The sequence below is a fragment of the Limanda limanda genome, chromosome 8 (genome assembly GCF_963576545.1).
Source record: "Limanda limanda chromosome 8, fLimLim1.1, whole genome shotgun sequence".
Lineage (NCBI taxonomy): Eukaryota > Metazoa > Chordata > Actinopteri > Pleuronectiformes > Pleuronectidae > Limanda > Limanda limanda.
Window position 1 is genome coordinate 22,489,035 of NC_083643.1, and position 17,604 is coordinate 22,506,638.

At 43.9% G+C, this 17,604-nt stretch overlaps 1 pseudogene; it reads left to right on the forward strand.

Annotated features, from left to right (window-relative positions):
* The first annotated feature begins 12,792 nt into the window (after positions 1-12,792).
* Positions 12,793-17,265, forward strand: LOC133009725 (uncharacterized; annotated as a pseudogene).
* Positions 17,266-17,604: the final 339 nt, after the last annotated feature.

Consider the following 17,604-nt stretch of genomic DNA (forward strand, 5'->3'; position numbering starts at 1 on the left):
AGAAGCTACTGAGTGAGACAATTTGGGCAGTATTTGCATCACATGGGAGAGTGTGCGTGTATCTGAGAGGCAGATAAACAGAACGACAGATGGACGGGATGAACGGACAGACAAACAGACAGACAGACAGATGGACGGGATGGACAGACGGACGGGGGGACAGACAAACAGACCCACAGACCCTTACGTTAAATTGACCAGGTGATTTTTTTCCGCAGGAACGCGGCTAGTCAACATAGAGCGATTGGGAGGGTTGACGACTCTTCCAAAAGGCAACAGACGCAGAAGTAAAAGAAAAACGGTGACACAGACAAAGAAGTCAGGAGAGTTTCTGGTGATAAGAGCTGATCTGAACTTTATTTTCTCAGAGGGGTTACTGTGCAGTGTTCGTGACTCGAATCAAACCCTGCTAATTCAGCCCCTGTAAATTCTCTGTTTGCTAAAAGGATAACGCACCATCTATCCATTAGCTAAACTGCTTATCCCTTGAGAGTCATGAGTACCATGGAGCCTATCCAATCTGACATCAAGCAGGTCAAGCAGTAGGTACCCACTGACAACACCTTGGACAAACCTAAAAGGCCATTTAGTGTTGTCAATACAATTGTCTTTGGACTGTGGGAGAAAACTTGTGAAATTTTTCTTCAGGTAAAGTACTACCTGAACTGTCCCTTTAACCAAGTCTGTGATGGACAGTCAGCCCAAAGGACATTATGAGGAACTGAACCAAATGCATTAGCAAGATGACATGTAAATCTCTCTTGTCAATCTCTTGGCTGATTGGATTTAGTGCCAGATCATGCTGGTGTGCGCTCAACATCCAGAGAATCGAGGAATTCAAGATTTTTTAATTGTTGTATCCACAAGCATATTTTTCACCAGATAGCTCATCAACAACTGGTCTACAACGCTGAAGAAGATGAGGCCTTCTACATTTAGAAAACTGATGGGCGATTATTCCTTCCATTTTAGAAGTCTCACATCTGTTTGGTGTTTTGGCTGCTCAATGGGTGGGATGTCAGATGGAATAGCTAATGGTTCATGTCAGAATGTGAAGTGGCTAGAAGGGCTGAACGAGCAGGGTCTTATTGATAATACACCACTGTTCACACACATACACATACTTTAACGTGTAGTCAGATACACATTATGTCCTTTGAGCGTAAACGCACACACATTCACACATAACAGTACGTCATACTGCTCCTCAACTTCAGATACACACACACATCTCCAGCTAGTTGATTGAACATTCTCATACTCAGTATCAAACAGGGAGTCTAATACACAGCAGATTAGAGGTAGGGGAGGCTTTCTCTCACAGTGCTTTCATGAATAACTTCATTATATTAAATACTGAGATGTCCTCTCTCCTGTGAAATTATCAGTCTTAGAATGTTTTGAGGCCGGGACACTATGACCTCACTTCACTTCACTTCACACATATACTGAGCACACACACTCAGGCAACATGCTTATGACCTCTGGTAACCATAGCAATGGCGTGCACGTACAGCGTCATCATCACTCAACGCCAGGAAGGCAGGACCGTCTAGTCTCGACCAATCCCAATCCAAGAAGAACCTCTGTCATGCCCAGTATCAATATATAAGCTTTGTGCGCACACTGACTAAGCGCCATTTTTCCTGTGCAGGATCAGTGGACCATGCATGATCATTTGCTAGACACCGCAGTTTCCTGACCTGTGACCTCTGAATTAACCTGCTTAATTTTAACTTGAGAACGACGCCTCCTGCCTTTGATTTCCACCCGCAACAGTCTATAAGTCTATTGATGGTTTAAAAAAGGATTCCTGGATTGTGGTGATTACTGGTGATTAGATTGGAGAAATATTTAGCTCTGGCAATTTTACTTTTGTTATTATAGGAAGTTAAGAGGTCTTTCATATAAAAATAGCTGACATGCAGTTAAGTCGAATGTACTCATCGACGAATCGTTGGTTACGTCATAGCGCGTGTTTCTCGTGCCGTGCAGCTGAACTAAGTCGTTTTACCGGAGGTGCTGATGGAAGTAGCTGAGGAGTGAGCCATCTCCCTTCCTTCCTATCTCTGAAAGTCGCGCATGTGCAATAGCGACAGAACATGGACCAATGGCGGCATCCGTTCCATCGCGTACCAGGAAGTCAAAAGCTTGGGAGAACTTCACCCTTTACATAGTCCGAAAAAAAACTACCTGCAATATCTGTGCGGCGGACCTGCTCTCCATGGAAGCATGACACGCGCATTTGAGGAGGAGGCACGTCTGACATCGTAACGGAGACGATGTGGACTCGCCTCATTAAGATAGCCTGTTAGCTAGCTTGCTATATAAACGTATACCTGTGTGCAGGATTCTAGAATCCATTACAAAAATATGGTTTAAACTTTTTTTTTTAACGAGTTTAAAAGCGAAATGTTATCCTTTTGCCTGACAAACAGGAAAAATGGATACTTGATTATAAATTAATTTTTTTTTATTAGCACTTTGCCTGTCCTTTAAATGGACAAAAACTTGATATTTATTTTCTTTTGTGTCAACAGTACCCTTATATGCAGCAGTTTATTAAAAGACATTTTTTTTAATGAAGTATCGATCTTTATTGTCTTTATTTTCAGTCATCAGATGACAAACAACCTCAAGCTAAATTTAAAAGCTGTTTGCTAAATAAGAACAATTGAGAATTTGTGTCATTCATAATCCGTCCGATTAGTCGATTAATCATTTCAATAATCGGTGACTAATCGACTATCAGAATAGTCGTTAGTTGCAGCCCTGGTGAAGAATGACATTTATTTAATTTTTAAAAACCATTAACATAGATCTGTATAGTTCCCAAACCAAATGAAAATATCTAAATGTTATGGCTATAATAGTTTACCAAAAAATTTAAATTCACTCATTATCTACTCAGCACTATACTGATGGAGGGGAGGGTGAAGTGTTTAAGTCCACAAAAAACTTCCGGAGTTTCAGGGCTAAACTTTGTTTTGTTCTTCAGAGGTAATTAAACAACAGAAAAACCACAACATGCCTCCATACTGCTCCTGTTAGTGTCCGCAAGCCCGGCGGTTCAAATTTTACTGATCAATTAAGTTTACATTGAAATGAAAAGTGCAATTATAAAGGGACATTAAACTAATTTGCTTTATTTATTTTGTATAAGTATTAGTGATGGGAAGTAGGGGTCATTTTACCGACTCGGTTCTTTGAATCTTGTTCAGTAAAATGAACAAATCTTTTTTCGAGTCATTCGTTCATTTCAACGGGGGGATGGTCATTTATTATTACACTAGCATTTGATTATCACGGCAAACAATTACGCTGCACTGAACTGTAAGTAAAGTACAAAAAAGTTAAAATAACGAAACCTGTAATTATTACTTGTGAACGAATATCATTCACATCTAACTAAACCTAGTCACGCTAAAGTGAACAAGGTAAACAAATCCTGTTTCCTTTTCTGAGCCTATGCAGGTGTTGGCTAATTATTAATAATCATGAAATATGATTATTAAAATAATTTAAAAAAATTATTTATTACAAATAATTAAAAATTATAAGGTTATCACTTAAGAATAGTAAAATAATCAATTAGAAATGATACGGTTATCCATTAAGAATAGTTAAATAATTAATGAAAACAATAAAATTATCAATTAAGAATGATACAATCTGTAAATATTACTTATCGTAGCGGGGCACCACCCTGGTTACAGGGACCAACGAATCAAGCTATAAATATCAGTCTCATATGATAAATGTTAAATTAATAATCTCAATAGTTAATATTAATGATTATTTATTAAACAATGAAGGGTTTTCGAGTTCAAGCACAGGCTATCGTAATCCAGCTGTATTCACACACATATGCACAAATAATCACAGACTACAGATACTTTAATTACAAAAGCATTTATTACAGAAAGGGGAAATATAGTTAATGTTATTCAATGATTCATCATTTTAACAAACTCCAATATTTCAAAGATAACAACAGCAGCAGCACTTATCACAATTCAGAAAATACATGTAAAACCTGCGGTCTACCTATGTATGTCTGTCTGTGTGTGTGTGTGTCAATGTGTCTCTCTATGTGTGTTTGTGTGTGTGTGTGAGAGAGAGAGAGCGAGAGATAAGAGGGGGAGTGGCACATCCAAGATGGCGGCCGATAATGATTCGTGGACTCAAGAGGGCCGAAAACTCTCAAAATGGTGGTTTGACTACAAACAAGATGGCGGAGTCGCTTTGGAAGTTAGAGCCAGAATGGGAGGAGAGAGAGAGAGAAGGCGTGGCAATAATAGACTCTCAAAATGGTGGTCTAACTCATGTTATTCCAAAATGGAGACTATGTTAATGACCATGTGGCCTGAGCTCACAATGGCGATCGCCACATGAATTACACAAAGGAAATTTCAGACAAAGAGAATTCTTGATCTCTGCTTGGCTTTGGGCCGAATGGCTTCCAGATGTGTTATACCTCTCTAAGTATAGATTTAACTATGTGACATGAACTGTATGACTACAGGTCGGAACGTTTGTGTAAGCAGGTTCAGGAGAAGAGAGAGAGCATGCAAGGAGAGAACGAACTCTTAAAACAAACACCGTCAGAGACAAGTTACATTTACTTTACCACTCAGCACCCAAACGGTGTTGTGTGCTGAAGTTTAACTGGTAAAATCTCTGTAAAATTGTTCAGACGGGAACAGTGCAGTCGGAGACGCTTCGTCACGGCGCTTAAAAACTGTAACACACGGCCGTAACCGGAAACTGGAAGTGGCGACTCGCCGCGGCTAAGACAATGAGACACTGAGGTCCCGCAAACAAATACACTCAAGTATTAAACAAAACGCTACGTATTAATCCAGCCTCTTCCGGAAGTGGTCATGGGATTCAGTTGGCTCTCAGCCAATGAGAATGTCAGGGTTCTGACCTTAGTGGGCGGGGATTCGACCTCAGTGGGCGTTTCAGGGTTACAGTTGGGGTTCTCTTGAACGACACCCGAGATGCTCCCCTGCTGGGCGAGGCTCCATGTTGTCTGAGGAATGTGTGGATGCAAAGCAGAAACCGGTAGAACTGGTTTCAGCTTGTCTTGTAGGCCTCAATTTTTATGAGCCATTGTGTGGAGTTCAGATCTCAGGACCTCACCCCCCAACACAGGTCACGTGAAAAATGATCCAAAGACTCGTACCCGGCAGATGAACGAATCGTTCACCTCCCGACTGAGTCTTCGGATCAATCATTCATTCATCTGCCGGATACGAGTCTTTGGAACCTTTTTCACGTGACCTGCCGATGCGCGGCCACGAGAAAATTAACGAATCTCTCTTTGAGAGGACTCATTACTCCCGAGTCCTTGTAAGGATTAATTGTTCACGAATGACACATCACTGATAAGTATATTAAATACATAAACAGATTTCAGGGGGGGGGGGGGGCACCATTAGTGATGTCATTGAGCCCACGGCAGTTGATGCAGCGACTTGTCTTTCTCAATTTGGCCTTCTCAATATCTATTCGGACTGGATCATGTGACAACTTTCTTTCACACACATAGTGCCGGTCGCCATTGCAATTAATGTCATCCCAGTTGGATAACTCCATCTCTCCAACGTGCACAATGCCAACAGAGTCTTGTCCCATTTTGAATTTATCCCAATCGGATAAAGCGTTGTTAGGATTAGGTATTTTCCAGAAAGTGACACTTGATTGGAGTGTTTGGTTGTTGACCCACGTATAATTGCCCTCACTCTCCTGGTCTCCCAATCCGATCCAGGCTGCCTGGAAAGGCTCGCCAGTTTTATTCTCAAACTTATTTTTTATAAGTCAGGTTGGTCAAGAATATCTGGTCATTTGAATCCAAAACAACTGCCAGGTCACCCCCCTGACTTTGGCAATCCTTACGAGCCAAGTCCCATTTTCTTCTAGTGCTGGTTAAAGAAAAGCAGCGTGACTCATGCTCCACCCAGCCTGGACTGCAACGTGAAGGAATCACTATTTCCGGTAGGGGAACTGGCGTTGTACTGCTTGCTTCCAGTTCTGTGATTTTTTCATTGAAATCATTGATTAGAATTCTGTTCTTGTCATCATTCAATCGGTTTGTATTTATTTCTTCTTCCAGTTCTTCCAGTTTTGCAGTGAAATTTTGGATTAGAGCGCTGATCTTCTCTTCATTCAATCTGATCCTTATCGAACGTTCTTTTTTCAGTTCTTCCAGTTTTTAAGTGAAATTTTGGATTGGAGCGATGATCTTCTCTTCATTCAATCTGATCCTTTTTATTTCTTCTTCCAGTTCTTCCAGTTTTTAAGTGAAATTTTGGATTGGAGCGATGATCTTCTCTTCATTCAATCTGATCCTTTTTATTTCTTCTTCCAGTTCTTCCAGTTTTGCGATGACATTTTGGATTGGAGCGCTGATCTTCTCTCCATTCAATCTGATCCTTTTTATTTCTTCTTCCAGTTCTTCCAGTTTTGCGGTGACATTTTGGATTGGAGCGCTGATCTTCTCTCCATTCAATCTGATCCTTTTTATTTCTTCTTCCAGTTCTTCCAGTTTTGCGGTGACATTTTGGATTGGAGCGATGATCTTCTCTTCATTCAATCTGATCCTTTTTATTTCTTCTTCCAGTTCTTCCAGTTTTGTGGTGACATTTTGGATTGGAGCGCTGATCTTCTCTCCATTCAATCTGATCCTTTTTATTTCTTCTTCCAGTTTTGCGGTGACATTTTGGATTGGAGCGATGATCTTCTCTTCATTCAATCTGATCCTTTTTATTTCTTCTTCCAGTTCTTCCAGTTTTGCGGTGACATTTTGGATTGGAGCGCTGATCTTCTCTCCATTCAATCTGATCCTTTTTATTTCTTCTTCCAGTTTTGCGGTGACATTTTGGATTGGAGCGATGATCTTCTCTTCATTCAATCTGATCCTTTTTATTTCTTCTTCCAGTTCTTCCAGTTTTGCGGTGACATTTTGGATTGGAGCGCTGATCTTCTCTCCATTCAATCTGACCCTTTTTATTTCTTCTTCCAGTTCTTCCAGTTTTGCGGTGACATTTTGGATTGGAGCGATGATCTTCTCTTCATTCAATCTGATCCTTTTTATTTCTTCTTCCAGTTCTTCCAGTTTTTAAGTGAAATTTTGGATTGGAGCGATGATCTTCTCTTCATTCAATCTGATCCTTTTTATTTCTTCTTCCAGTTTTGCGATGACATTTTGGATTGGAGCGCTGATCTTCTCTCCATTCAATCTGATCCTTTTTATTTCTTCTTCCAGTTCTTCCAGTTTTGCGGTGACATTTTGGATTGGAGCGCTGATCTTCTCTCCATTCAATCTGATCCTTTTTATTTCTTCTTCCAGTTCTTCCAGTTTTGCGGTGATATTTTGGATTGGAGCGATGATCTTCTCTTCATTCAATCTGATCCTTTTTATTTCTTCTTCCAGTTCTTCCAGTTTTGCGATGACATTTTGGATTGGAGCGCTGATCTTCTCTCCATTCAATCTGATCCTTTTTATTTCTTCTTCCAGTTTTGCGGTGACATTTTGGATTGGAGCGATGATCTTCTCTTCATTCAATCTGATCCTTTTTATTTCTTCTTCCAGTTCTTCCAGTTTTGCGGTGACATTTTGGATTGGAGCGCTGATCTTCTCTCCATTCAATCTGACCCTTTTTATTTCTTCTTCCAGTTCTTCCAGTTTTGCGGTGACATTTTGGATTGGAGCGATGATCTTCTCTTCATTCAATCTGATCCTTTTTATTTCTTCTTCCAGTTCTTCCAGTTTTTAAGTGAAATTTTGGATTGGAGCGATGATCTTCTCTTCATTCAATCTGATCCTTTTTATTTCTTCTTCCAGTTTTGCGATGACATTTTGGATTGGAGCGCTGATCTTCTCTCCATTCAATCTGATCCTTTTTATTTCTTCTTCCAGTTTTTCCAGTTTTGCGGTGACATTTTGGATTGGAGCGCTGATCTTCTCTCCATTCAATCTGATCCTTTTTATTTCTTCTTCCAGTTCTTCCAGTTTTGCGGTGACATTTTGGATTGGAGCGATGATCTTCTCTTCATTCAATCTGATCCTTTTTATTTCTTCTTCCAGTTCTTCCAGTTTTGCGATGACATTTTGGATTGGAGCGCTGATCTTCTCTCCATTCAATCTGATCCTTTTTATTTCTTCTTCGAGTTCTTCCAGTTTTGCGGTGACATTTTGGATTGGAGCGCTGATCTTCTCTCCATTCAATCTGATCCTTTTTATTTCTTCTTCTAGTTCTTCCAGTTTTGCGGTGACATTTTGGATTGGAGCGATGATCTTCTCTTCATTCAATCTGATCCTTTTTATTTCTTCTTCCAGTTCTTCCAGTTTTGTGGTGACATTTTGGATTGGAGCGCTGATCTTCTCTCCATTCAATCTGATCCTTTTTATTTCTTCTTCCAGTTTTGCGGTGACATTTTGGATTGGAGCGATGATCTTCTCTTCATTCAATCTGATCCTTTTTATTTCTTCTTCCAGTTCTTCCAGTTTTGCGGTGACATTTTGGATTGGAGCGCTGATCTTCTCTCCATTCAATCTGACCCTTTTTATTTCTTCTTCCAGTTCTTCCAGTTTTGCGGTGACATTTTGGATTGGAGCGATGATCTTCTCTTCATTCAATCTGATCCTTTTTATTTCTTTTTCCAGTTCTTCCAGTTTTGCAGTGACATTTTGGATTGGAGCGCTGATCTTCTCTCCATTCAATCTGACCCTTTTTATTTCTTCTTCCAGTTCTTCCAGTTTTGCAGTGAAATTTTGGATTTGAGCGCTGATCTTTTCTTCATGCGATCTGTTCCTTATCGACAATTCTTTTTTCAGTGAAATGTGACCTGCCTGTAGGAATGTAAACTCTTCTTCCAGTTTTGTAATTTTTGCAATGAAATCTGGTATTGTAGCGCTGATTTTCTTTTCATTCAATCTGATCATTTTTATTTCTTCTTCCAGTTCTTCCAATTTTGCAGTGAAATGTTCGATTGGAGCGCTGATCTCTTCATGCGATCTGTTCCTTATCGAAAATTCTTTTTTCAGTGAAATGTGACCTGCCTGTAGGAATGTAAACTCTTTTTCTAGTTTTGCAATTTTTGCCATGAAATTTGGGATTGGAGTGCTGAACTTCTCTTCCTGCGATCTGTTCCTTATCGACGAGTCTATTAAAAGAGCTTTCAGTTTTTGTAAAGCGGTTTGCTCTTTTTTCTCGAAGATCAGAAACCCGAGCACTGTAAGAGAGAACAACCCAAACATGATTTGTATCAAATGATTATGTTTAAGCTGCATTATGCCTATATCTATTAGAACCAAACGGCTCATCTATGTCTGCAATGACTACATGAATACAATATAGATAAGATAAAGGCTATTTTATACAGCCAAGATCATAGGGCTATCATAGATCTTGATTTGGCATTGATCATTGATTCTGACCTTTTACCATTGGTTGCATGTCCTACCCTTGTCTCTCTGTCTTCCCTTGCTCTCCTTCCTATCAATCAAAGGCAATAAAAGCGCCAAATATATGCTTAACAGAAATTTTGCCTGTGACCGTTTTGCTTGTGATGGGCATGCAATGACAAACTTCAAAGTCAAAAGATTTTTGATTCAGTGCTTAACATAAATATGCAATATTCAACTGAAACAAACAACAGCCGCAAAAACAACTTACATTTCAAATCATTTGAGAGTTGATTTTAGAGGATTCTGTACCGTACCATTGAGTTGTGATAATCACAGTCTGAAAAAGAGTCAATTTATTATAGTCACACAGAAAACCCAAAGTTGTAATATATATACAAATAAATATAATTATTAACAATAACATAGAAAAAAATAACGCAGCATGGTTTAACATGAATGTAGAATGGGTCTTTGTTTGTGTAATGCAATTTACATAGTATGAATATGTGTACCTGCCTTCCTGTATGTGTGCATCCTTGTATACAAATTGTTGTTCTGTGGTGGCATGAATGCTGGTAAAAAAATATTTAAAAAGAGAGGCAGCAATGGAAAGACATTTTTATTATTTGAATCCATCACAAGAATCTCTCTTTCTAACATATCCTCTCACAGCCTGTGTATGCAGTTTTGCAGGAAGTAATAGTAAAGAATATTTAGATAAGAAAGGGAAATAAAATATGTAACTGTTCAATAACTTTGTTGAAGGATACAGTAATTACAGCGTGTTTTTAACTATTTTGGTTTTGGTGACCTTATCCCGGACACAGCTACACAGTCCTTGCTTATGACTAGTCTTGGACTGTTTTAAAATTGTACTTATTGTGCTTATGACTTCATTATGTCCAGTCTTGCACCCACAACTGTTTTTTTCCCCAATTGTCACAATGCAAAGGGCAACCTTGCTCACGTTAAATTGAAATAATTTTAGTTAAGAACAGAGACAAAACTCTTTTGGAACCTAAAAGTTTTTAGAAATATAATGACACTTTCCAGGTCTTCTGCCCAGTGTATGAAGGTTATAATTAGTTTTCTACAGTAGCATTTCATTCACTAGTCAGAGGAATAGAAATATTAGTAGTTAGCAACAAGTCCAAATGTTATTTCTAGATCTAACTTGATATGGTATTTGCTGAAAATCTGGCAAAAACTAAATGGAATAGTGATTAAATCGTATCTGCTGCTTGACTTTTGTTCCTCTTTTGCTTCCACTGTTGAGATATCTATGTTTTGTTCTTTATTTTATGACTATATTTTAACTATATCCTGTGAATCAATATTAGCTGTATAGTCTATAGAATCAATAATACTGCAACTGTTTCTTTTAATTGGAATGATGTATATCTTTTTGACTCAGACGCAGGGTCAGACACAAAGCACAACCACAGGCAGAGAAACGAAACAGGAATCAGACTTAGCAACCAACTGGTAACCATGCACATGAGAGAGGACGTCTCAGAAGTAATACAATGAAGTACTTTATGAAATATTGTGAGAAAAAGATATAAAAACCTCCTCTAAGTCTAATCTGCTGTGTCTCTCCGCTGTGGCAGACTCCCTGTATGATAATGGCACAGTAGTGGGACACCTGGTCGATTGGATTTTCCCTTACAAGTGAGATGCTTGCAAAAAACTGCACTTTGAGGAGACAGTATACATCTGGCCAATTGCTGAGTTCCCTCAAGGAAAGAACCGCCTCTGTGTTGCACCCTGTGTCTTTACAAATACTGTGGACTTAGGATGAGGGGGGGCTTCTTCTCGACATGACCCAGTGAACCTGGTGACGTGTCCGGCAGAACCCCAGAGACTCTCTGTAAGTTTTGTTCTTATACAATAAACTTATTACTGTGAAACTTTTGAACATTGAACTTGTCTAAATTATTAACCTTTCCCACTTGAACCTTGAATCTACGAACACGATGTCTGGTCCGGATGGGACCGGGCCCAACACCACCTAGGCAGTTGGGGGATGAAGAAAATGTTTGAGTCAACATATATACGAATGTTACTAAAAAACTTTTCAAGTTTACAATTATGAATACTTAAATCTATATGCCAGGCAGAGAAATACATAACTAGGGCAGGAAATTCCGTATCCTTTATATAGGCACGTGACAATTTATGCTTTCAAAGTCAACATTCCTTTAAATGTAATAACATCTTCTTTAAATCCCTACAAATTGGAACAGTAAATGTTGCCAATGTTGCTGGTCTCTTACAGGGTTTATTTACAGGGTCTTACCTGGATACTTTAGTGAACAGCACTGATTGGTGTGGGGGAGATGGGGGTGGGGAAGTTGGTCCTGGTGGTGAATGAGTTGTGGATGCTGCTGTGGTAGGAGCTGGAGATGCAGGTTTAGTGTACAGTTCGGTGGGTTCTTTTTCTTAGCAATCGTTTCGATGTCTCACTATGGGATACGCCCCTGGCGCGTATTCACAGAAGCACTTATACCAATTCGCCAGCCCTGATAGGCTGGAAGTCGTGACTTCCTCGTCAAGGTGCCGCACCTTAAATACGGTGGACGCGGCGTCACACGTCATTCAAACACCGCATTTTTAATCAGCGTCGATCCTAACTAGCTGCTGTCCATAGACCGGAGCTAACACCTCCAATGCCGGACGCTAGTGGTAGCAACGCCAATCCAACTGCCTTCACCATAGGTAGTTTTCAAATTTAAATAGCTCACTAAACTGCCTGCCACCGGAGCTAGCTAGCTAACAGGGATTATCATTCCAGATAATTTTCTCCCCTTTAGCACACCAGGCTAAATGGGACAAGCTGTAAAGTTTCCCTCCACCTCGTAACTAGGCGATGCCAATCGCCTGTGCACCTATGGAAATAAAATCTTGAGCATGGACACACACCAGGTCTGCTCTGCGTGTCTGGGGCTGGAACATGCGCTATCAGCAACCCGGGCTTGTGCGCCGACTGTGCCCGCTTCACAGTGAATAGCCTCCGCCGACGGCTAGCACGCCAAGCTAGCCCTCTGAGGGGGACCCGATCCCTTCCATGGCCACTACCAAGGAATCCCACCCGGTGTGGACTAGGAGGACACTCCCGAACCAGAGATTCAGCACTGGATTTGCTGGACCCGCTCTCGGGGCCACCTCTCATGTTGGATTATGAGGAGGATGAGTCCCACGGTGAGGATTGTCTGGTGTCGGACGGTGACGACGAGGATTATGAATCTTGCTTCGTTCCTTCTGCACAGGCTCTCAGCTCTCCAAGCCCTGCAAAGAGCTTGTTGGGGTAATTACGCCCCAGCCTAGCGGCGATATGCCAATGTGTGTAAACACACCGCGAAGAGACTGAAGATTCCATGGCCTGCTGTCGTGGCGGAGGCCCCAAGGTCCCGCTACGAGGGGAAGAAATTACCCCAAGCAAAAAGGGCTGCGAGACAACTTCTCCCGGTGTTCCCGGAACTCATGGAGGAAGTTACTGCCTCATGGAAGCAAAGCCTTACTCCAGCAAAACCACCATTCAAGGTGCGTCTTGCCTGGATGTTGAAGGGATGGAGAAACATGCCATGGCCCGCATGCCTCCCATGGAGCCCCTGGTTGCAGCTCACCTCCATCCACAGCTGTCAGCTGCCTCGTCAAGGGCCCCCACACTCCCCACGAAAGCCGATCGCCTCCAATCTGCCATGACTGAGCGAGCTTATAAAGCAGCGGCTTTGACAGTGAGGGCTCTTGACATCACCTCCATGTTGTCAGCTTCGTGCCGGAATGGTCCGCGTGGGATGAGATCACCACAATCGCGGATATCTGCCTGCGCGTACAGCGATTCGCTGTACAGGCGGCAGGGAAGTGCATGTCGATGTTGGTGTTACAAGAGAGGACGAGATGGCTGAATCTGACCAATCTTCCGATAGAGAAAAGGAGGACATCCTGGACAAGCCTATTGTCCCCGAGGGTTTCTTCGGCTCCGCTCTCGCCTCAATGCAAAAGCGCTGCGAGGCGAAGAAAAAGGAGGATGAGGCTCTGCAGGTCTGCCTTCCGAGGAAAGCACCGGCAGACTTACACTCAGGTGGCCTCTAGGAGCGCCCTCCCTGCGTTCCGCATCCCGAAACGCCCCAGGGCTCAACCGGGTGCTAACACCAAGCCCGCTTGGCTGAGAAAGCCCTTCTATTCCCTGTCAACCCAGGCTGCTCAACCGGGCCCGTCACCCAGTCAGCAGGCCAGGTGGAAGTAGAAGGCGACTTAGCGGTCAACCCCACCGCAAGCGGAGCTGCCAGCCGCTCCCTGTTCCCTGGCAGCCCAGCTATCCCGTGTGTTAGGGGAGAAATTACCCAGTGCCACCAATCCCTCTCGGCGACGCGTGGGCCCTGAGCTCAGTTCGTGCGTCCCATTCAAGAGCCGAAGAGACATGTTTCAGATGTGGGATTGATCAACACTGTAATATCCTCACGACCACAGGATGGGTTGGTTTAAAGGTTTGTTTATTAACCACTGCACACATACATAGCATAGCCACGGACTTCACTTCCTCTATGGTATTGTCTCTCTAACCCCGTGTCTTATCCCTTCACCCCAACGTTACCTCCCCTAGGGGATTAGTGCAGGTAGGCTTTTCTCTGAACTTACAACAAACACCACACCAATGTCTCACAAGCACTCACACACAGTTTGTGTCAATAAAAAGTTTTCCACTGACGCATCCAGGCTCAGGCCGAGGGCGCAGGGATACAAAAACACAAAAACGACACACAGAGGTGCAGAGCACACTGTTTTCTCCCATAACACCACAAGGGAGAAGCAGCGTCCCACCTGTGGTGAAACATCCCGTTCCGCTTATCCTGAGCCTATTAGACCTACATGCACAGTAATACTCGGAAGTGTACAGCTGGTACGGGCCCCCAGAGATCGTCTGTGTCAGACAGAGCTTCACTCCCCCCTAACTTTGAGGTTAGAGAGTTGGAAAGCATGCACAGCATCAGAGTGGGTATTGAGAACACTGGCCAAAGGCTACAGGCTTCAATTCGCCACAATGCCCCCCTGTTTCAGCGGCCTCATCGCTTCCCGTGCGCAGGGAGAGTAGGCCCGGGTGTTACGGGGAGAAATATCAGCTCTATTTAACAAAAGTGCCATACGAATAGTGCCACACTAGCAGAGACTGGAGGGTTTTTATTCAAAAATGTCCTGGTCCCAAAGAAAGGAGGGAGTTGCTTACGTCCCATCCTGGACCTTCGCATTTTGAACTCGTATCTCAGGAGATACAAGTTTCGCATGCTGACACATTCAACGCTGATACGTTTGATCCGGCCGGGGGACTGGTTCACATCAAACGATCCGAAAGACGCATATTTTCACATTCCCATTAATCCTCTGCACAGGAAATATCTGAGGTTCGCTTTTCAGGACACTGTGTACGTGTACCTAGTACTCCCATTTGGCCTGTCACTGAGCCCGAGGGTGTTTGTGAAATGTGTCGACGCCGCTATAGCCCCCCTCAGGGAGCGGGGCATACGCGTGGCCACTTACCTGGACGACTGGCTGCTGCTGGCGTGCTCAGAGCAAGAGGCTGCTGCGCACACGGGCATTGTGCTGGCCCACCTAGCCGATCTGGGGTTTGTGGTGAACAGGGAAAAGAGCGTGTTAACACCGAGACAGGACATTGCCTTTCTGGGTCTCACGTTAAATTCACTGACCTACACGGCTCGCCTATCAGCCGAGAGAGTGTACACTTTCAGGTCCACTCTCTCTCATTTTGCCGTAACACGTCAGGTCACGTACGGACTGTGCCTCCGGTTACTGGGACTGATGGCCTCAACCATATTGGTGGTGAGGCTGGGCAGGCTGTACATGAGAGATTTCCATCATTGGGTGGATTCTCTCAGACTGGATCCTATGCGCCACAGAGACTGCAGTGTCACGGTTTGCGCGCCTTGCGTCATCGCGCTGCGGCCATAGCAACAGCCTTCTCTGTTGACAGAGGGGGTGCGCATGGGCGTAATATCTGCCAGAAAAGTAGTGACAACAGACGCCAGCCTGTCAGGCTAGGGCGGTGTGTTCGAGGGAAGATCCGCGAATGGGATGTGGAGCACGGATCTCAAACATGCCCATATAAATTATCTGAAGTTGATGGCAGTGTTTCTGACGATGAAACATTTTCTGCCGTTCCTCCTTCATGTGTTAGTGAGGACGGACAATACGACCACGGTGGCGTATATCAATCGCCAGGGGGGTCTACGTTCTCTACAGTTACACACTCTTGCACGCAGACTGATATTATGGGGCAAGGTGCATCTCCTCTCCGTGAGAGCGACCCACGTTCCCGGAATTCAGAATGTGGGTGCGGACCTCTTGTCCAGGTGAAATCCACTCTACGCGGAGTGGAAACTTCACCCATCTGTAGTAGCGCAGATTTGGTCACATTTCGGCCGCGCGACAGTGGATCTGTTTGCGTCGAGGGGGAACACACAGTGCCCACTGTTCTTCTCCCTGCACGACCGGAGCGCATCGCTGGGGCTGGATGCGTTCGCTCACGAGTGGCCGCGCGTCCCGCTTTACACATTTCCACCTCAGGCTTTGATTTCCCAGACACTGCTCAGGGTGCGGGAGAATCGTCTGTCACTAATTTTGATCGCCCCTCACTGGCCGTCCATGCACTGGCTTGCGGAAGTGAGGCAGCTCCTCCACGGTCACCCATGGCCTCTCCTGCTGCGCAGGGACCTGCTCTCCCAGGCGCGCGGACAGATATTTCACCCTCATCCGGAGCTCCTCGCCCTGTGGGCTTGGCCCGTTAGTGGTTTAATCTGAGCCTGACTGGGTTGTCACAGAGTGTTGTTAACACAATTCAGAATTCCAGAGCATCATCCACTAGGTCTCTCTATGACTGTAAGTGGAGATTATTTGAGGATAGGTGTGTTTCGGCACAGGAAATCCCTTTTCAATGTCCAGATGGTACAATCCTGTCCTTCCTGCAGGACCTGATTTTTCAAAAGAGGGCATTTTCTACTGTCAAAGTTTACTTGGCAGCTATTTCCGCTTCGCATGTTGGATTTGATGGAAAACCAGTGGGCCAACACCCCCTGGTTTGTTGTTTTATGAAGGGTGCACGGAGGTTGTTCCCCATCTCTAAGACTATGTCACCATCTTGGGATCTAGCAGTGGTGCTTGGTGCCCTCTCTAGTAATCCTTTTGAACCATTGGATAACGTGGACATGAAAACGTTATCCCTGAAGGTGGCTCTGTTATTGGCTTTGGCTAAAGCTAAACGAGTGAGTGATATTCACGCTTTGTCTGTACATCCAGCATGTATGCGGTTCACCCCGGGGAACCTTGGGGTGACACTGAGGCCGAATCCTGCTTTTGTTCCAAAGGTTGTTAACCCATGCTCCCCAGTGGAGCTGTCAGCTTTTCAGCCACCTCCCTATGGTTCTGCAGAACAGCAGCGGTTACACATGCTGTGCCCTGTCCGTGCCTTACACACTTATGTGGAAAGGACGAGGAACTTTAGGAAAGGGGATCAGTTGTTTGTGTCCTGGGCTAAGCCCCACTGGGGCAAACCTATCACCAAACAAAGACTTTCTCACTGGATAGTGGATGCCATTGCATTGGCCTACTCCAGCTCAGGCCTTCAGGTTTCGACTGGTTTACGGGCACATTCTACTAGAGGTCTCGCAAACTCTTGGGCCCTGTTCAAGGGAGTCTCTATCCAAGACATCTGCGCTGCAGCTAGCTGGTCTTCTCCCCTCACATTTGCGAGGTACTACAGGTTGGATGTCACATCCCCTGGCCTGACCCACGCTTTCTTGAGCGTGGGCTCCAATGTGGATCTCACTCCTAAGTGAGGGGGGGACTGGCGGTCAGTCACCGAGATAAGCTTGTCTGGCAATACGGGAGTCTCCATATCCCATAGTGAGACATCGAAACGAATGCTAAGAAAGAGAACTTTAGGTTACTGTCGTAACCCCGGTTCTCTGAGTAGCATGAGTGAGATGTCTCACCAGACCGCCCTTCTTGCTGCTGGGGTGAAGCGAGAAGAGGTGTGCTTGTTTTGAATGACGTGTGACGCCGCGTCCACCTTATTTAAGGTGCGGCACCTTGACGCGGACGTCACGACTGCCAGCCTATCAGGGCTGGCGAATTGGTATAAAGACTTCTGTGAATACGCTGGAGGGGCGTATCCC